We start from the raw sequence: 22,734 nt of genomic DNA, 5'->3' as shown, positions 1-22,734 counted from the left end.
GAAATCCAGGTTTGAGCCCTGGTCTGGCAGAGATTTTCATTTGTCACATGTAGCCGACTCTAATGTGTATTCTCAATGTGTGAATCCACTTCATAAAAAATATATTACATTATGTATAAAATTACTTACACAGCATTACCACTGGTTCCATTGCTTATAAAAGCGGCAATGACAAACTGTACATCTACAATCTTGATATACTCTCCACACAACATGCAGCAAAACAATTGTAGTAGGCAAGGGGTTTATTAATCGTATTTCTTGGAGGCAACACAGATAGCAGAATAGGGGGAAATTAGTAGTTGTAGTTCTGACTAATCACATTAATACCCATGAAATCGAAATTATACCATGCTTTCGCACCAGGTGCAGAAAACGCTTTGGTGACGTGGCGACGAAACCCGGGGCAGCGCAAAGATATTGAAACAGCAAAAACACTACACATTGCAGTGCCTAATACGGTGTAGTAAACATGTGAACCTCCTAAAACGCTTTCAGTTGTCTTGGAATGTATAAATACAGGTCATGTATGGTTTTCAAGGTAATATTATACCATTCGTCTTACAAAGTAGTGGCAACTTCAGTTAACCATGATAGAATGTACTGACCGTTATGCACTCTTCTCTCCAATCTAGACCACAAAGGCTCAATAATACTACAATCTGTTGATTCTGGTAGTCGCAGGAATTGCGGCAATTCATCCTCTTGCTCGCGAAACCATTGAGAAACAAATGTTGTATGATGCATAGTATGCACCTTATCAGCCAACATGATCGCACAATCCTTGGCAGTAATACGATTTTGCATGGGACTCTTGGAATATCATGAAATAGCTGCTCAAATCATTGCTGTACGCCAGCCATGTTTCATTCATGGGACGTCAATCAGACGAGAAGCTGGAAACAGTATGAAACAATCCTCATCCGAGCAAATGGCTTTCTTCCATTGCCCCACAGTCCCAGTTTTCCTGGTACAGGCAAACCTATCACTGATGAATAGTTTTGGAATTGTACATATATACTCTGCGAACTACCGTGAGGTGGGGGTACATGCCATTGTACCAGTTATTAGGGTTTCTTCTTGTTCCATTCACGTATGGAGCGTGGGAATAATAATTGTTTGAATGCCTCTGTGCGTGCAGTAATTACTCTACATCTACATGGATACTCCATAAATCAAATTTAAGTGCCTGGCAGAGGGTTTATCGAACTACCTTCACGATTCTCTATTTTTCCAATCTCGTATAGTGCGCGGAAAGAACGAACACCTGTATCTTTCCGTACGAGCTCTGATTTCCCTTATTTTATCGTGGTGATCGTTTCTCCCTATATATCCCGGTGTCAACAAAATATTTTCGCATTAGGTGGAGAAAGTTGGTGATTGGAATTTCGTGAGAACATTCTGTCGCAACGAAAAACGCCTTTGTTTTAATGATGTCCAGCCCAAATCCTGTATCATGTTCGTGACACTTTCTCCCCTACATCGCGATAATACAAAACTTGCTGCCTTCTTTTTTCGATGCACCCCATCAATCCTATGTGGTAAGGATCCCACATCATGCAACACTATTCTGAAAGAGGACGGACAAGTGTAGTGTAGGCAGTCTCCTTAGTAGATCTGTTACATTTTCTAAGTGTCCTGCCAATAAAAGGCAGTCTTTGGGTAGCCTTCTCCACAACATTTTCTATGTGTTCCTTTCTATTTAAGTTGTTCGTAATTGTAATTCCTAGGTATTCAGTTGAATTTATGGCCTTTAGATGTGACTGATTTATCGTGTAACCGAAGTTTAACGGATTCCTTTCAGCACTCATGTGGATGACCTTACACTTTTCGTTACGCAAAATTCAGATATCTTGTCTAAATCGTTTTGCAATTTGTTTTGATCTTCTGATGATTTTACTAGTCGATAAACGACAGTGTCATCTGTAAACAACCTAAGACGGATGCTCACATAGTCTCCCAAATCGTTTCTGTAGATAACGAACAGCAAAGGGCCTATAACGCTGCCTTGGGGAACTCAAGAAATCACTTCTGTTTTACTCGATGACTTTCCATCAGTTACTACGAACTGTGACCTCTCTGACAGAAAATCTCAAATCCAGTCACATAACTAAGACAGTATTCCATAAAGATGCAATTTCACTATCTTATCCTCATGATCCCTATGTGAGCGATACATAGGGGATGTAATATATTCCTAGAGTAACCATTTAAAGATGATATGGAAACTTTGTTAGCAGGCTTTCTCATGATAATTTACATCTATTTTCAAGAGTCTTCCAGTTCAGTTCCTTTAGAATTTCTGTGACACTCTCCCATGGAGTAAACAAACCTGTGACCATTTGTGCTGGCCTTCTCTGTATACCTTCAATATCCTCTTTTAGTCCTATATGGTATGAGTCCCAGACACTTGAGCAATATTCTAGAATCGGTCATACAAGTGATTTGGTAACGACTACGGTATCTTTGGAAACCGATTGCACTTGCCCGGGATTGTACCAATGAACTGAAATCTACAATCTGCTGTACCAACAACCGAACCTATGTGATCATTCCATTTCATATCCCTACAGAGAGTTACATTCAGGTATTTGTATGAGTTGGCCGATTCCAACAGTGACTCATTGATACTATAGTCATAGGATACTACGTTTTTTCGTTTCGTGAAGTGCAAAATTTTACATTTCTGAACTTTTAGAGCAAGTTGCCAATCTCTGCATCATATTGAAATCTTATCAATATCTGACAGAATATTTATGGAACTTCTCTTAGATAGTGCTTCATTATAGATAACTACATCATCTGCAAAAATCTGGATTTTAAACTTAATATTGTCTGCAAGGTCGTTAATATAAAATATGAACAGCAAGGGTCTCAACACACTACCTTAGGGCCCACCCGAAGTTACTTCTATATCTGACAATGACTCTCCATCCAGGATAACATGCTGTATCCCCCCCTTCAAAAAGTCCTTAGTCCAGTAACAAATTTCACTTGATACCCCATATGATCGTGCTTTTGACAATAATAATTCTGGCTCATCCAGCTTATCACAGCTTATTGAGCTTATTTCACGTTCTTTGGTGCTGACAGAGTTTGAAAGTGCGATAGGCAGTTTTTCTGTGTCTTTTACAGCTGTCGTAGTCTTCGAGATTTGTTCGATAAGTCCGAAATATTTCCATAAAAGAATGGAACATTTTTGTTACGCCTTCATGGTTGGTAAGCTTGATTATCCCAAGGAATTTCAACGATGTAAGAGTAGAGCTAACTATTGACGGCAGTCTGAATTGTTCAGCGTCTCGACTGTGATTGAAAATGCAGAGAACCGAGTTTCACGCTCTTATTCAACATTTTCATTTTAAGGGTTGGACTGCTGCACAAATCAAAACAAAACTGGACGAAGTTCACGTGGACTCTGCATTATCATTGAAGACCATTTATTTTTGGGTTAATGAATTTCAACCTTGTCCGACAAGCACTGAAGACGAAGCATGCTCTGTCCATTCAACTGAAGTCACCAAAAAGGAAACTATTGACAAAATCTATGCAGGGTAATGCAAGACCTTCGCATAAAAAGATTTGAGTTTGCTAAGACTGTAGGCATGTCAACTGAGCAAGCGCATAATATCCTACACAGAGAAGTGGCAATGAAGAAGCTGTGTGCTAAATAGCTACCATGGTGCGACAGTCAACCAAAACTGCATCTGACCCAACATTTCGAAACAATGTCTGACAATGTTTAATCGCAATCCACAAGACCTACTGCGCCGATTTGTGACTGCTGATGAAACCTGAATCCATCATTACACACCAGAGTCAAAATGGCAGTCAAAACAATGGAAAACGGCTGGTGATAGTGCACTGAAGAAGGCAAACACCATTTTGTCAGCTGTTAAGGTGATGGCCCCTGTTTTTGGTATTCCCAAGGAATAATCCTCCTAGACCACTTTGAAAAAGACGGAATCGTAACTCGAGTGTATTAAGCGTTGTTGTTGTCACATTTGAAACTTGCATTCGCTGAAAAAAGACCAAGGACAACACACACCAAGATAATGGGCCATCCCACACATCAGCGATAACAGTAATAAAAGTGTATGAACTTGGATTTGAATTGGTTTCTCATCCATCGTATTCACCAGACTTATACTGAAGTGACTTCTTCCTGTATCCTAACTTGAAATTTTGGCTTGCTGGGATGAAATTTTCATCAAATGAGGAAGTGATAGTTGTAAGTAATGAGTATTTATTTTCGACACAGTGCACTCAAAATTACACAGAACATTGTTCTGGCCTTGGATCTCTCAAACAACTATTAGTTTTCATGGTAAATTTTCTACAAACCTTTGTCTTCAGTTTGAAATCTTAAGAAATTCTATCATTGCTCCTTGTTTCTGTTTTTTTCTGAGCTCCAGTCTTCTGGATTTCTTGATATCGAAGGCCATCTCTTTCTATCTTAATGATCTTTATATCACTATCGTCTACTAGTTTATAAACTTCTGTAACCTCCTTCAAATACAACGCTAATCTTTGTGTCTGTCACATTAAACTCTTCACTGTAGTTCCTTCCAGTACCACATAAACCATTCCCGGGTTCCTAACCCTGTACCCCATTTCTGCATTCATTTTTCTTGTAACTGTTTACCATCGCTTTTTCTTGAATCTTAATTCCATAGAAATGAGCGGCTTTTGGTGCACTGGGTCATTAAGAGCAGAATTCAGTTTCCTGTAGGAGCCCACCAGATGCGGCCTCCTACGTGAGTGTGGGATAGACGAATGGTGGAGTCCTGTGCAGCACCAACGCACTAATGAGACATCATTCAATTAACAGACATTTATTAGCAAATGCTCTACATATGCTCTGTCCTCTTTCCAGTGCTGCCTAGCAGTGGCCGTGCTAAGCCATGTTTGCACGAAGGTGCTGAGTACCATGTCAGCATCTGGTGAGGAATTTTCAGGTGCAGACTCTGATATTGTTGGAGGTTAGTGCAGCAGACACCACATAGCTACAGCCTGGCGGGGCTATCGATGTCTGTCAGAGCCTCAGCACTAAGTGAAGCTGCGCTTAGGCTTGACCCCAGAAATATGTGTGCCCCATTGTCAGTTGCTGAGATAGTGTGTAGATAGCTGACTCAATAGTGACAAAAAGCATAGTCTGAGAGGTGGTCCCAGCATACAGCCGGTAAGGCGGTACTTGGACTGTCCCAGTAGTGGTAACACAGGTGCCCAGCGCTGAAGCTGAACAATTCACAGATGGGCATATCAGTTCTTCATCCATGGAAGATAGGCCTGGCCCTCATCTTCAGACAGTCACCATTGCAACTGGCATGAGAGCAGCTTTCTCCCCAGCCTGACGGCTGTCTGGCTGTAGCAGTGGACTCCAAAGTGATATTGGCTGTAGGCAGTTCGTTGCGTTGAGCAAGGTGTCCTGCAGTTAGTAGAGCTGACCCTTCTTTGGTATCAATGATGCTGACAGAGTGGCCTAACTCTGAGAGTGAGTAGAAGAAAGGCACTGGTTTTATAGCAGTCGATGTTGTCATTCCCCTGTGCTGTTGACCAGATGTGCTCCCGTTTTCTGGGCCTCACAGCTCTCTTCGCTGGCTTTAGGACTTAAGTGCGTTTCTTTATGCAGTTTTCAGCCTGAAAGGCGTTTTTGTGTCATCCCTAGGTGTAGTTACATCACATAACCCTGTTACAGAAGAGCAATGTGCCATGCCTGCTTTGTCTAAGAGTTGAACCTGGTGTTCCTGACATTCCCTCCCTCCCTCTCTCTCTCTCTCTCTCTCTCTCTCTCTCTCTCTCTCTCTCTCTCTCTCTCTCTCACACACACACACACACACACACACACACACACACACACACACACACACACACACAATCACAATGAAGCAATAAGCTCCATGTCTGTTTGCACTTCAGTTATTTTGAGAGTGTGGTTACACCACTGCTGTGTACCAAACGTATGTGTTCAACTTAACATTCTTCCAACTGGTTCTAACAAACTTTATTCCCATACTTAATTACTATTCTGCTGTGTAACATAAAAAAGGAGCCTAAGGTGAGTACTAGAATAAAGCATCGAACGTATTTTCTTCTCAAATCTGTATTAAACTTGTGCTCTGTAAGTTCCCATTCAGGGTGGAAGTGCTGCCTATTGACTTGCTTCCTCATCACATGAGGAAGTAAAATTTCATACTTTCCCGATAATGGTACAGGGTACTCTCCACCACGCACCACACGGTAAGGGTGTAGAGTAAGGGCGTAAATGTATAAACTGTCATACAAAATATTGTAACTGAGCTACGTGTGTGTGTGTTTATAACAGAATAACATCAACGGTCTACCTCCACAGCAATCCATGTATGTGATGTGCTTGTGTCTAAAAGATAGCAACCCACAGCCGGTAATGTAAGCAATAAAAGCATCTATACACTTCATCATCTACATATAGGCTATGGAAAAAAATTGTAAGAACTTTGAAAAATATTGGCTAATGTGACTGCTACATTACTACTCTCGCAGATATCGAAAATATCCACCAAAAACTCAACAAAGTATATTCTAAAATTAATTTCACTATGGGAATTGAGAAAGACGACCATTCACTATCTAGACCTTACAATTGGCAAAAATAATAATCGCCACACATTTCATATATCTTTAGAAATAATACCACTTCTGAGAACATTTAACTTTCACTTTCTGTCACACAGTGTCGCATAATCTAGCATTTTTTCAGTCAATGATTAATGGAATAAATAATCTATCAATGAGAAAACCAGCCACTCAGTAAGAATATAACACACTTCCTTATATAGCCTATACAAATGACTTTGACTCTAATATAATCACAAAATTATACAAGTGTAAAAAACCAAAGCAGAACACAACACACAGCGTGATACGCCTAACTGGAGAAACATCATCTAAATAAAAAATAAAATATGTACCAACAGTCTAGCTTGGTAGAATCGCCAACAAAATTAAAGCACTTTTGAAAACCACGAATCTTCAACTAGCCTTTCGAATTAATAAGAGCCTTTAAATAAAATTACCTTTTGCTATCACTACATAATCCGAATATGATAACCCAGGCGTATATAAACCCACATGTGGCAGCTGAATAACTTTTCCATTGGCCAAACAGGAAGAAATTTTAACGTCAGATATGAGGAACACAATTCAGAAACAAGAACAATCAGTTGAGCTTCTTTCTACATTTGAAAAATCAAAAGTACACTGCTGATACGGTCGAAAACTCATTCCAAATTCTGCACAGAATACGAAAAGGTTTTACAATGAACATTCTTGAAGAACTGGAACTCTATATACACAAAAGAAAATACCCGCAATGAGTATTAAACGAGGATGCAGAATTTAGACACAAGAACTACCTCAAATACTGTATTAAGCATTTAGAACACGAAACTGTATAATTCGCAACAGTAACCGAAGATAATCTCACGTCTATGAACAGCAACTCTTGGTGCCGGTCGGTAGTTGATAAAATAATATCGCTGTGTGTCATAATAAACTTTGTAAAGATAAACGAACAACGACGGAGTGGAACTGTCAAACCGTAACTAGCTTATTATTTTCATTATATGTACGTCATTCACTATCTTATTTAAACAGTGACAGTTATAAGACAATTCACTATCGACGTAATAGGGACGTCAATCACCCAAGACGTGAATATTTATGAATATGAACTTTAGTATAAACGGCATTTGTATTTATGTACGTACTTAAGATAACTGTGTTCTTCGCAGGTACTTCACGATGATGACCTTTACATTGGCAATAAAGGATGAAATAGCCTCTCGTGAATAAACGTTAGTTAAACAAATGTATGAAAATAGTATGCACTATAAATAATTAATTATTGTTTGTTTTGTTATTCTCTACTATACGCTGCACGAGATATATATTTATATATGTTTTACCACCGTAGGCCTATGTTATTAATTTACTGTATAATTACAAACTCTTATAATGTAACATGACAACTCTTATATCATTGTATATGATAAAATGGATGCTCAGTAAATAAATTACAAGTAGCAATCCTGGTGAATCTTTCTAATAATCATGTCATTATCCGACATGTATTATGCTGCTAGAACTGAAGGAAAAAGTTATTTTTAAAGCTGGCCCCTCGTCTACAAATAAAAAGTACGTGTTTCATTGTTTTTGGAAATTCAACTCCTCAGGGGTGAAATGCTTTGTGAGGGAATTTTATATTATGAAAACATTTTTAAAGCGAAATCTATGAAAATTTGAATTTGACTTCTCAGTTAAATACAAAGAAATATGTGTAAAAGGACAAAAGTTTCTGCGGAATATCACCATAAGAAATCAAAATGTATGTTTAACAAATACGTTGGACTGAAGCAAACAGAATCGCTTTTGGGCAGAAGTACATTTGGAAAAGACCATGCTTCTGTGGCCGTAATTAGTGTGAAAAGTGTAAAAGGTTTTGCACTTTGTGGACTATATAAATATTCGATTAACGATAAACAAAGGAAAAAAGTCTGTGCAGGTCATACAGTCTTCCCGAGCAAAGCAGCTAATGCTAAGCTACGTAGTTTATATAACCATAAGATTGATTTTGTAACAAAAAACTGATAATTTCTTATCTTTCACTTTTATATCAATGTATGCATTTATTTTTTATTGGTAAGAGAAGTATAACTAGTACAACCTTGCATCTCAATACTGATGCCATGAAAACGACCCAAAACTGCTTGTTATATCAACAGCAAATAAATATATTTATATACCACCTTTCTATCTAACAGCAGATTTACTTCAAGTCCATATTCATCCAAAAAAGTTAGCAGCTGTGCAAAAACAATATATCTACACAGCAAATACAAGTTTCAAAACTAGTAGCCCAAAGATAGTGATGAACAAAAAGATTTGTGTTCTTGGTGACAGTCAGATGTGGAATTGCTACATCATTGAGAGATAAATGTAGTTTAATGCTAACAGGTTTTGAAAAGCAAGAAGCACAGTTTTGTGAGGTGAATGAACTAACAAACTCTACTGAAATATTGGTCTTCAGTAAAGGCAATTTTGTTGTGTTTCTAGGTGGTTCAAACGATACGTATAGGAACAAAATGAATAAGTTTACAAAAGCAATGAAGATGTGTTTAAACAACTTATAACACACACATACAGGGTGTATCATAATTAATGATATAAATACGTGCATTTGAAAGTACACGATACTAGAAGAAAGAAGTCCTAGTAAACATAGGGTTAAAAATGCGTAGGAGGGGGGCTACCTTAAGAGCTACGAGCAATTTTTCATCTTCGATACTGTGAAGCAAATCCCTTCTACTGCAAGCTCTTTGCTTTTCACATTTTGGGAAGTAGTAGTATGGACCAAAACAAGAAAAAAATGTCTAGTAAACATTTGCTCTAAAATGCATACCTTAAAAGTTATGAGCAATTGTTCATTAGAAGAGTTGTGTTTCCAAGTAGCAAAGATGAGCATGTGCTCATGGCTCTTAAGGTATGCATTTTAGAGCCCATGTTTACTGAACATTTGTTTCTTGTTTCGGTCCACATTGCCATTTCCCAAAATATGGAAAGCAAAGAGCTTGCAGTACAAGAGATTTGCTTCACAGTATTGAAGATGAAAAATTGCTCCTACCACTTAAGATATGCATTTTTGACCCTCTATTTACTGAGACTTTTTTTTTTTTTGCTTCTAGTACCATGAACTTTCAACTGTATGTGTTTACGCCATTAATTATCATACACCCTGTATACTCATGATTGACACTGCTGATTGTTATGATTTGCATTTGTGATCCTGTGTCAACCAAGAAATTGGCATTACAAAGAAACAAACTAATATCAGAAATATGTTCTACCTTTCATAATGTAGAGATGATTAATATGTACAGAGAAGGGAGAAAATTTCATACAGTTCATGAGCTACATTTAAATATGTTTGCAAAAGACCAGCTAGCAGAAAAACTACGAAATCATATCCTGAAGAAAACAACCCCAAATGTCAAAATAACCAGACAAACACAAATTACAAAATGGTTTATACTGAAAACAGCAGAAGTGTTGGAAGAAGCAGAAGAGTGTCAATCACTCAAAATCATCTCGTCTTCTGAAAATTACGTGCTAGAAGCCACAAGCAAAAAAATTATTCTGCAAATTTTTTAGTGTAAGTGCTTTATCAGAAACACCTTTAGAAAAAGAATTAATTAAACCTTCAACAGAGAAGCTACAAAGCCCACAATTTATTGTATTACATTGTAATGTCCAATTCATCAGAAATAAAATTCCAATGCTGGAAGTGTTACTCTAGTCTCAGCTAAGTTCAGATATGTTACTGAGCATTGGTCATATAAAGAAGATGTTCCAAGGCACTCACTAACAAGCTACTACTGCAGGCAATTCTACACACATAGTGGTACTGTCATCTGTGTAAAGGACCAGGTAGTCATAAATAAAAATCTTGCACTATCAGTAGATACAGACGTTGTGCTTTCTGTGATTATGCTGCCTGAACTAACCTATATAACTGTAAATGTATATAGAGCACTATGTAGTAATATTCCCCTCTTTATGACCAAATTACAAGTGTTGCTGAGTAGTGTCAGCTAATTAAATATGAAAATAATATTTTGTGGTGATTTTAACATTGATGTTTCGAAAAAAGTAGTACTATTTTACACAACCTTTGATAAACTTGAGCAAATCATTCAGTGTGATCCCCACAATACACTCTCCAGCAAGATCAACTGAGAACACAGATTCAATGATTGACCAAATTTTCATAACTGATACATTGACCAAATTTTCATAACTGATACTAGCTTCTCTTATTTACTGGTGAAATACTGAGCATGGGATACAGGAACCATGATGCTGTGCTATTGAGAACTGATATGGGAAAAAGTAAAATCAATCCCAAAAAAGTAACTCAAATAAGAACCTATCCTGAGAACACTGTTAGGATTTCCTATTAGCCAAGGAAAATTGGGAAAGTATTTATATCCAAACCACTGTTGATAATATGTTCTTAAGCTTTCATAACACCATCTTTATTATTTTAATACAGCATTTCCTCTCAAAAGAAAAATTTCAAGCAATAAAAATAGAAAATCATAGGTAACAAAAGGAATCAAAAGTTCCAGTGAGAGGAACAAGTTTCTACAACATTGCTGCAAAAAATACAAAGGCACTTAAGATTTTTCTTACTGTTCTAAAGCCGATAAAAAAAACTATCTTGGACTTATTAGACAAACAAAACTTTTATGGAATGTCAATTTAATAAGTAACTCTTCAAACAAAATGAAAGCCATTGAAAGTTATTGAAAAAGAAACTTGTAGTTCAATACCTAAAAAAGAGAATATTTCTCTATAAGTTAAAAATTCTAAGGTACAGATCCACATACAGTTATAAAAATATTCAGTTAATGTTTTACCTCATTAGCTGAAGTTCTCATTCAGCCTAACTGTGAGGTACCATTCTCCAGTTCCACCAATACGTCAATACTTCAATGTTTGTTTATGAAACAAACCCCAATGAAATTATGAACATAATAAAATTGTTGAGCAATAAAATCTTTAGTAGTTATTATGAAATGCTTGACTTGATATTGGGTGTGTGTGCTCCCCTCATAGTAAAGCCATTATCAGCCATTTTAACAAAAGAATAAGAGCAGCAAATAGCTTACTATCTAAACCAATAAATATTATTTAACTTAAAATGGGCATCTTATTACTTATTAACATACACTGTATGTATATTAATGTACGAGTACCATTTACAATAATCAAGAAAGCTATAATACTGGGTATGCCTACTAATACTTACATTGCTCTGACCCCAGACAAAAACTTCAAAATCGCTGGACATCTGGGTCAAATCATATTTTCCCAGGCACACACATTCTGTAGGCAAGTTTTTACCCTGAACTCCAAAACAGATATCAAAAACTACTTTAAGCAACACAAAATTTTACCTGTTTGTCAGTGGAGGACACCAACTCTCCTTTTGTTAAGTGATAATCTATTCCCTCAAACCCTCTGCCCCCCCCCTGCCCCCCCCTGCCATTAGCCCCCTCCCCCTTGACCAACTTCTAGAATCACCCCTGACAGTGACAAATGAAAACATTGCTGCAGTGGAAGAATTTGTGATGGAAAACAGGCATATTACTAAAATAAAAATGGCAGCTATTTTACAAAATGGTTCAAATGACTCTAAGCTATATGGTACTTAACATCTGAGGTCATCAGTCCCCTGGACTTAGAACTACTTAAACCTAACTAACCTAAGGACATCACACACATCCATGCCCGAGGCAGGATTCAAACCTGCGACCCTAGCAGCTGCGTGGTTCCGGACTGAAGCACCTAGAACCACTCGGCCACAGCAGATGGCAGTCACCATTATAGACACAAGTGTTGTTTCAATAAAGTGTACACAGAATGGTTCCCACGTCAGCTGTGATGAATTGGGGGATTATCATGTTGATGCCTATGAGCAATATTGGTTTCATTTCCATGGCAAAGGTAATGGATTTCCGGATAGAACTTTATAGGGGATGAAACCCATGTACACTATCACCAACCTGGAACAAAAAGATCGAGTAAGGAATGATGCCATAGCTCTTTGTCAATACCAGAAAAATTCACTCATCCATCGGAAGGAAAAGTTATGCTCGGTCTCTTTTGGAATACAATGAGTGTAATTTTGGAGCATTACGTGGAAAGCAGATTAAAAGTGACTGGTAATTCACACTCAGTTTTCCTATGAAATCACCTTCATCCTGCAATCAAGAGTAAATGATGTGGTCTTATGACTGCAGGTGTTTTTTTGCAGCAAAAACTGCTTGCCCTCATATAGCCTATTCACCTGAAGCAATGATACAGTGTGCAGAATTTGAAAGTCTTGAACACCCACCCCACTCACTAGACCTTGCCCCAAGTGACTTTCATTTGTTGAGACAGCTTGAAAAAGCACTGGGAGGCAAGCATTTCAGAATGAATGAAGACGTGAAAGCAATGATGCATGAATGGCTGCATTTGCAACCAAAATAATTCTTCTCAAGAGGTACTTTCACAATTCTGAAGCAGTTGAATGCCCGAATTACACGTCTTGGGGGACTACATCAAAAACGGATATGAGGGCATCTTGAAAAGCAATGCCTCCAAATTTTTTAATGTGAAAAGTCTTAAAGCTTTTTAAATAACACAAATGTTATTAACATTCTGCATATTTTATCTTCGTATCTACATATTTATTTTTCAACATAATCACCCCTGTGCCAAATACATTTCTCCCAATAAGTTTGTTGATATGTCATCTCTATGGTAAGTAGTGATCTATCATTTCCTACATTGTTAATAAATAATTAAGGTTTCATTTGAATCACCATCATAGAAGAAAGAAAGATAAGGGAGAATTATTCATAGCCCAAGATTGGGAGATACACAAAAGTTCACATGCTTTTGTGAAACTGACTCAATGAAGGCTACTTCTTTCTCTGTTATGATTTCAGATTTTCTTTTGCCTACTTCACCGAGTGGAACAGTCTACAAATACAATTTTTTAGTTTTATTGTTCGCCTTACTAAAGTACTATGCTATTGAACTTCTTCTCATCCTTAAAACATCATAGATTTACATTCATTGTATATACGGTTAATGTATCTGCCACGTCCTATATCCTATAAGAAGGTAACACAACATCTCAAGATTGACAACACATTGCATAGGAATTTAACATGCAGGAAAAATATTTTTATTGGGCAAGCCTTCACATTACATGTGTCATTAAAAAATGTAAAGCAGGCATCCAAAACCCACATCTACACAGTTAGTTCGTTACATGTTACAACGTTCATGAGTGCAATTCATGGTGATATGCAACTATACACAATGTGGTTATGCTAACTGAGTAATTTTTATAAATAAAGAAATATTAGGATTTGTTAGAATTACACACCACTAATAGCGTCAACAGAATCAAATTTTATGTGGAGAGTTGCATTCTTGACCAGATGTAGAAATAATGAAAACTGATAAAAATGAAGCAACCTGCTTAAGAGTAATTAAATTGTTAAACTGCATCTTGATAGGTTCATTGACACAACCTTCTCTGAGCCAAACAATCCAGACTGTGTAAACACTACACTTTACTCAACAGAGCAGATCATTTGTAATCACATGTATCAGGCTATTATGAAAATAAGGAAAACACATTTGATCTAGCTGCATTGCAATTTCTGTTTAATGAATGGCAAAAAGAAGTAGGGATGGCAACTTTTTTTCAGATCCTTCTCGGACATCAAAGGGGAACTACAGCCATTCCCCATTTGCCACTAGAAGATGTAGCAAAAGGAACTGTTGATATACTGTGGACAAAATTGTTTGCTAGATGCAACATACAAAATTATCAAATATGCCTTTCCTTTATTTTTCGTGACTTATCAAAGTAGAAAGTTATTGGTCTATTTTTCAATAACTTGTCAAACAACTCTGTACACCATATGATAGTGTCAGAAGTTCCATGCGGCTTTTCGCGGATGATGCTGTAGTATACAGAGAAGTTGCAGCATTAGAAAATTGCAGCAAAATGCAGGAAGATCTGCAGTGGATAGGTACTTGGTGCAACTGACACTTAACACAGACAGATGTAATGTATTGCGAATACATAGAAAGAATGATCCTTTATTGTATGATTATATGATAACAGAACAAACACTGGTAGCAGTTACTTCTGTAAAATATCTGGGAGTATGCGTATGGAACGATTTGAAGTGGAATGATCATATAAAACTAATTGTTGATAAGGCGGGTGCCAGGTTGAGATTCATTGGGAGAGTCCTTAGAAAATGTAGTCCATCAACAAAGAAGGTGGCTTACAAAACACTCGTTCAACCTATACTTGAGTATTGCTCATCAGTGTGGGATCCGTACCAGGTCGGGTTGACAGAGGAGATAGAGAAGATCCAAAGAAGAGTGGCGCTTTTTGTCACAGGGTTATTTGGTAAGCAGGATAGCGTTACGGAGATGTTTAGCAAACTCAAGTGGCAAACTCTGCAACAGAGGCACTATGCATCGTGGTGTAGCTTGCTGTCCAGGTTTCGAGAGGGTGCGTTTCTGGATGAGATATCGAATATATTGCTTCATCCTACTTATACCTCCCGAGGAGATCACGAATGTAAAATTAGAGAGATTCGAGCGCGCACAGAAGCTTTCTGGCAGTCGTTCTTCCCGCGAACCATACGCGACTGGAACTGGAAAGGGAGGTAATGATGTGGCACGTAAAGTGCCCTCTGCCATACACCGTTGGGTGGCTTGCGGAGTATAAATGTAGATGTAGATGGATTATGTCTCTTAGCACACAGTTTTTACACCCAGCCCAGAAGAGATCTGTTCTAAATACACTTTGGATTCCAAGACTATTCTTCTAAAATATGTTTTTTGCAAGAATGGCTATGGGGTTTGGGAAATAAAGTTAGTGCTTTCCAAGAAATGAGAACATGAAAATGTTGAACAATCATGTGAAGATGTACCTACTGTGCTTCTCCCATTCTACAGTGTGAATTCTAGCGAAATGAGTTGGATCCTGGAAAGAAGAGGTATAAGAGCTATTTTCGAACCACCTGAAAAGATAAAGGATTATGCAAAGCCTGAGTCTCATGGTACCCGCTATTTAGAAGAATTCTTGTGAGTGGAGAAGCAACATCAGTCAAGCCTATTGTACCACAACCAACTGCTGTGTAGAATAACAAGAGAACATTAAAAATGGAAAACTTGAAAAATCAGCAGTTGCCCAGTACAGTCTTGCAAATAAACACAGAATAATGTTTGAAGGAACTAAGATTGTGTCCCATGGAACTGCATACTGGGATTGTTACAAAAGAAGGAGTAAAAATTACAGGGTTGGAAGAAAAGCAGACTGGCAAAACAAGCTGATGATTTTATTCTAAAACATTTTGGATCACAACAGCTAAACCCTTCATAAAACGATTTTTCATGCATTGTCCACATTTTGAAAATGACGTTTTGTAGGTAGCTACTATTGTTACATTAACACTCAGACAACCCGTGAGGTAGATGATTCACAGCACATTCAAGCACCTGTATGGGAATGTTTCTGGATTTCTGCACGAATGGTATCTTTCAGTTCTGCAGTCATGTGTAGATGTCTAGCATGCACCCCAGTGTTTCAGAAACCCCCAAAGCTAAGTATTCACAGACCGAGAAGTCAGGAGATCTGGAAGGCCACAAAATGTCCCTGTTCCGTGAAATGATGAGGTTACCAAACAGTCCATGCACTGCTGCCATTGAAATTTGAGCACAATGAGATGCATTATCTTCTTGCTGAAACCAATAATCATTTGCGGTGAACTGCTCAGTTTCAGCTACATCGTATGTGTTGACCACAGCAGCAGGCCACTCAGATGTGACTGGTCACTCGCTCGTGTTCATTCTCAAGAGGAAAAGTGCTGATTATGCCCACTGAAGAGACAGCACACCACACTGTGACTTTTTGGCTGTATATGGGACATCTACGGAGTTCGTGAGTGTTACCCTCACATCAGTAACAGCAGTTTTGTTTGTTGACGTAACTACTGAGATGAAAATGTGCTTCATCACTCATCCTTGCAAATTTAAGAAGCAAGGTTGGTTGGTTGATTTGGGGGATTGAAGGGACCAGACTGCTATGGTCATCGGTCCCAAGAAGCAAGGGAAAAACAACTGTCTATATGCCTCCACATGAGCCGACATTTCTCATATCATATCTTCTGTTGAGTGGTACTTAAGATAGGTAAATAAATTAGTGAAATCAATGTGAAGTGATGTAGAAATTAGAAAATAAATGAAAAACTTAGTTTAGTTTAGAAGAGTTACACGCTGGCAAACAGCAGGCAGAGCAGCAGTGGCAATGGCCGGCGCTTGCAAGCCGGCACGTTCAGCAGAAGCCATCGTCCTCCCCACATGAGCGGAATCTGTCGATTCAGCCGTCAGGGCATCGCCTGACCAGCTCACGTGTTTCTCAAATTGTCACATGTGATCAAAGGCCCTCCCCTACATTCCAAGAGCCAATGACCGACGTTAAGAAGATTCTTCGAGAAGCTTTTCAACGTGACATAAGAGGCAATGACCATGAATTCGTTCACCTGCAGTGAACTGAAGTAAATAAATACGTGAGGGCGGGAAGGAGACGGCCTCACATCAGCAGTCACCGGTGAGCTAGGATGGAGATCGGACAGCTGAAGACTGGCAAGCTGGAGTCCGTTGTTCGAGTCCGGGACACTGGCCTTCCCCCACCACACTGCTCCACTGGCCAACGCGCAACACTGACATACACGGCCGCTTAGAGAAGAGAAACACTGGAACGCCACATCCAAGGTATCACTATCCAATTCACGACTTCGTTCTCAATAATGAAACGGGCCACCTCACGATGCGCATCTCCAGTCAACTGGGCGACACAAGATACACACCGCCACGCGTAATCAGACACCGCCGCTCACGCAGCAGAAGGCTTCACAAACAACAAAGCTGCTGCTCTCCCAGCCAGAACAATCCAGTAAGGAAACCATTGTACAAATCTTTCAATAAAAGTTATCTTATGCAAAAATCCTGTTTCATTCTACCTCATACCTGAGCCAAGGAAGAACCCACCCTGCCCCCATGTTGTTAATAGAGAAAAAGTAATTTATTTAGTGTTTTTCACTGTGATATAATGTTTTAGAATCAAATGCCCTTTGCAGTAATGCTCATCCTGACAATTGACTAGCATCAAAAGAGGTTACCCAGTTACACTTCATAGTCCTTATACTCAATGTATGTTGGCAGCAGTAGAATCGTTTGGCTGTCAACAACAAATGCCAGTTCCCTAAATTTTCTTGATAGTGTTTCTTGAAAAGAACATTGTCTTCACTCCAGGGATTCCCACTTGAGTTCCCAAAGCATCTGCGTAACATTTAAATGTTGTTCAAACCTGTTGTTGTTGTGGTCTTCAGTCCTGAGACTGGTTTGATGCAGCTCTCCATGCTACTCTATCCTGTGCAAGCTTCTTCATATCCCAGTACCTACTGCAACCTACATCCTTCTGAATCTGCTTAGTGTATTCATCTCTTGGTCTCCCTCTACAATTTTTACCCTCCACACTGCCCTCCAATGTTGAATTGGTGATCCCTTGATGCCTCAGAACATGTCCTACCAACCAATCCCTTCTTCAAGTTGTGCCACAAACTCCTCTTCTCCCCAATTCTATTCAATACCTCCTCTTAGTTATGTGATCTACCCATCTAATCTTCAGCATTCTTCTGTAGCACCACAATTCGAAAGCTTCTATTCTCTTCTTGTCCAAACTATTTATTGTCCACATTTCACTTCCATACATGGCTACACACCATACAAATACTTTCAGAAACAACTTCTTGACACTTAAATCTATACTCGATGTTAAAAAATTTCTCTTCTTCAGAAACGCTTTCCTTGCCATTGCCAGTCTACATTTTATATCCTCTCTACTTTGACCATCATCAGTTATTTTGCTCCCCAAATAGCAAAACTCCTTTATTACTTTAAGTGTCTCATTTTCTTATCTTATTCCCTCAGCATCACTCTACTTAATTCGAGTACATTCCATTATCCTCGTTTTGCTCTTGTGGATGTTCATCTTATATCCTCCTTTCAAGGCACTATCCATTCCGTTCATCTGCTCTTCCAAGTCCCTTCCTATCTCTGACAGAATTACAATGTCATCAGCGAACCTCAAAGATTTTATTTCTTTTCCATGGATTTTAATACCTACTCCGAATTTTTCTTTTGTTTCCTTCACTACTTGCTCAATATACAGATTGAAAAACATCGGGGAGAGGCTGCTGAACATACACAAACTAACAAGTCATCTGTCAGCTACATAACTGGTTATGACAAAAGCATCTGTGACAATTTTTCCTGATGGAGAGTATCATTGCAAGCTTGATATTTTATTCAGATCTGATGTGACAAGTAAACTAAGAATGTTTTACACAAGGATATGATTGCAAGAAACTTCAGTCACAAAACATCTCCCATCTCAGAAATTTACTTACAATCATTTTATCAGAAGCATACTTGACAGTGAAGTTTCAGAGAGAGTGGATGTAACTGTTGCAAGTGATAGTGGATCAATCCTTGGCCTGTGGTGACATATTGTAGCATCTCCAATTGAGGAACTACTGAGCATTAATGCAGAAATGTTAAGAAGCTTCCAAGCGGAAGCCAAAGGCACTACTTTGTTTATAAAACCCAAGGTGATTGAAACGCTCCAAACACAAGGGAATCTCTGCCAGTATTTCCACTGTAAATGGAGCTAACACAATAAACAATATGTTTAGACACTGTTTTCTAAGACACAGTACAGATAAAACATTGACAAGAGTTATTAAGGTTACAGTAAATAATTTTGTTCCTAGCCTCATTCAAAAATATTCCCAGATGAATTCAGCCACCAAAACATACAACAGAGCTAACTGTATATAGAAAAATGCATTGAAACAGAGAAAGCTTGAGCAGGTAGACTAGCCATCATCCTATTCTTTAAATAAATACTTTTCTCCTGCTCTATTTTACATACGTGATACATTCACAAAATCTATACATTCTTATAAAGCCTGTAATTTTCAAAACTTTATATTTTATTATATGTAGTTTATAGTCTCCTGCTAACAGTGTAGATAGTACATGTAGAAACATTTTACAATTTCTAAAACATCACAACATTTCCTGCTCTGAACATCTAGAGGTACTACACCAGTAATAAGTGTAATAAGGAAATAATAATTTGGCTAGAAACTTCAAAATTTTTATGTGTAAATACTGATGAGAATTTAAGCTGGAAAAACACATTTTGAAGCTACTCCGACGACTTTGTTCAGCCACATCTGCACTTTGAATCATTGTAAATTCTGGGCAGAGAAAAATCAGTAAGTTAACATATTTTACCTATTTTCATTCAGTAATGTCATATGTAGAAATTTTCTGGGGTAACTCATATTAAAGAAAGAAAGTTTTAATTGTTCAGAAATGTGCTGCATGAATATGTGGTGCTCCCTCTAAAACTGCTGTTCCCTATGTCCATTCAAAATTCATTACATAACCTGATTAGAAAGTGCATAAAGTGCAAAATATGTGCCAATTACAATCAAGTGAAACAAATGGAATGTAAAGGCTGATTAACTTCTTTAAAATCAAACATAAAAATGGATAGTTAAGTACTATAGGAAAACTTGGAAAACACTCCCATTTTCAACATAGGCTTACAATTTCATTTTATTTATTTATTGTTTATTTAGCATGACCAGCTTAGGGTCTTAAGACCCACTCTTACATGTGACCAGGAGCAGCAAAAAAAATATTACATAACAATCAAAATAATAATAATTTGCATTAGTAATAATGATTTGCAATAATAATAATAATAATAATAATAACACTAATGATGATGATTTAATAATGGAGATATTAAGAACACAATAACAATATTATGAAAAGGATAGTTTCTACTCAACATACAGTGGATATGCTGAGTTGCAGAGTGGCACAACAAAAAGACTTTCACAAAATGAGCTTTCAGCCAACAAGGCCTTTGTCAAAAAAAAACACAAAAACACATACACACTCACACCAACCACAGTCTCTGGCAGCTGAAGCTGAACTATGCTGTTTTGTGCCTATCTGCAACTCAGCATCTCTGCTATACGGTGTAGCAACTACGTTTTTCATAATATTCTTACATTCCATCCTGGATTTTCCATTGTTTAAACTCAATAATAATAATTTGCATTATTAACAAAAGTAATTATTTGCAATAATAATATATGTAGAAATTAAGTATGATATTGATTAGTTTAGCACTTTTGAATCCTTGTTTGGTATAGAAGAAGTGGAAGTGATAATGAAAGAGGAGAGGATTGCAATGAAAGTGACAGTGGTTGCTAGGAAAGCAGAGAATTTCTATAGAGAACTCTGTAGACAAGGGGAGGAGAAAGTGGAAGGATGAGGAGAGTGATCTGCAAAAAGAGAGAGCTATTTCAAAAGATTTTAATTTATCTAGTATTTTGAGGAAGATTGTTCCAAAGTCAGGTTCCTGACACAGAAAATGATATAGAGAGCATGGTAGTGTTGCGTAGTGGTACAGAGAGGATGTTACTTTGTTGACAGTCAGTATTTCTTCCATGTTGTTCAGATAGCAGTGCAATGGTTGAAGATAAATACGAAGGAGTGCAATGATTGAGAAGCAGATACAGAAAACACAGCCGGCCGGAGTAGCCGAGTGGTTCTAGGCGCTACAGTCTGGAACCGCGTGACCGCTACAGTCACAGGCTCAAATCCTGCCTCGGGCATGGATCTGTGTGATGTCCTTAGGTTAGTTAGGTTTAAGTAGTTCTAAGTTCTAGGGGACTGATGACCAAAGAAGTTAAGTCCCATAGTGCTCAGAGCCATTTGAACCATTTGAATTTTTGAACAGAAAACACAGAGTATGATAATCTCTACTCTTATCAGCACATAGCCGTGATAATTGTTCATAGGAAGGAGTGATATCATCAAGATAGTGTACATCACAAATGTGTCATATACAAACATTCATTTCCAATTCCAGCTGATGTGAGCTCTCATACGAAAGTCGTTGAAGAGTAAGGTCACCATAATCAAGGATGAGAAGTGTTAGTGTCTCTAAAGAGTTTCTTTTTAAATTTGAGACAAAATGCTTTTTTATATTTCTGTAGTGAATGAAGTGATGCTGACACCTTCTTACAGATTGCAGTTGTGTGTTCAGTCCATTCTAGGTGATGGTCCAGAATTATCTCCAAATTCTTTGCAGAAGAAGAAAAGGTGATTTATGTGCTGTTTAGGATTAATGATGGAAGAGCTCCTCTGATCTAAGATTGCTTGCATTTTAGATGGGTTAAGTTTCAAACTTGTGCCCATTCAGATAAAGAAGTACCTTAAGTCAGCATTTACATTCTGGTAAACATAGCTGAAAACAGAATGGAATCACAAGTCTCGTCAACCAGGCTAGTGTCATAATCTAGCACTGATCGAAAGTCCCTATAATACTGGTCCATTACATCACAAAAGATAATCATGTAGATACCAGTAATAGTTTAAGGAGTTAGGCATTTTGACTACTGCTTCACAGCATATTTATTCCCTGATGGAGTTTGTAGGAAATAACCCACTGCAATTCAGAAGGAACAGTGATGTTGATAACTACAGTGCCAGATGAAAAAACAACATTTATTATTTCACATTAAGGTTCACCACAAGAAGGAGTGCAGAATTCTGGCACCAAAATTTTGGATCACTTACCCATTGATATAAACTGTCTGACAGCAGAAAAGTTAAATTTGACAGCAAGCTGAAAATGTTTCTCATTAACAACTTTCTTCAATACACAGAAGAATTTCTCTTTTTGCAATATGTAAAAGGTGATGGGAAGGAACTACTAATTCAAAATCACATTTTTTACTGAAAAAAGAGTCATTTGTAAATGTTCAACATGTAGCCATATATGAATATGCAATGTGAATGCAAAATGAACCATTCCACGTCATAATGATTCATTATACAAATAATCTATGGAACATAAAACTAACATGAACAAAATTTACAATTTCTTAAATCTATGTGCACTGGCAAAACCTGACCCCTCTAAAAATTCTTTTTTTGGCAATGACATACTTATATTCAGAA

The sequence above is a fragment of the Schistocerca serialis genome, chromosome 12, assembly GCF_023864345.2.
Source record: "Schistocerca serialis cubense isolate TAMUIC-IGC-003099 chromosome 12, iqSchSeri2.2, whole genome shotgun sequence".
NCBI classification, from domain to species: domain Eukaryota; kingdom Metazoa; phylum Arthropoda; class Insecta; order Orthoptera; family Acrididae; genus Schistocerca; species Schistocerca serialis.
This window is presented reverse-complemented; position numbering follows the sequence as displayed.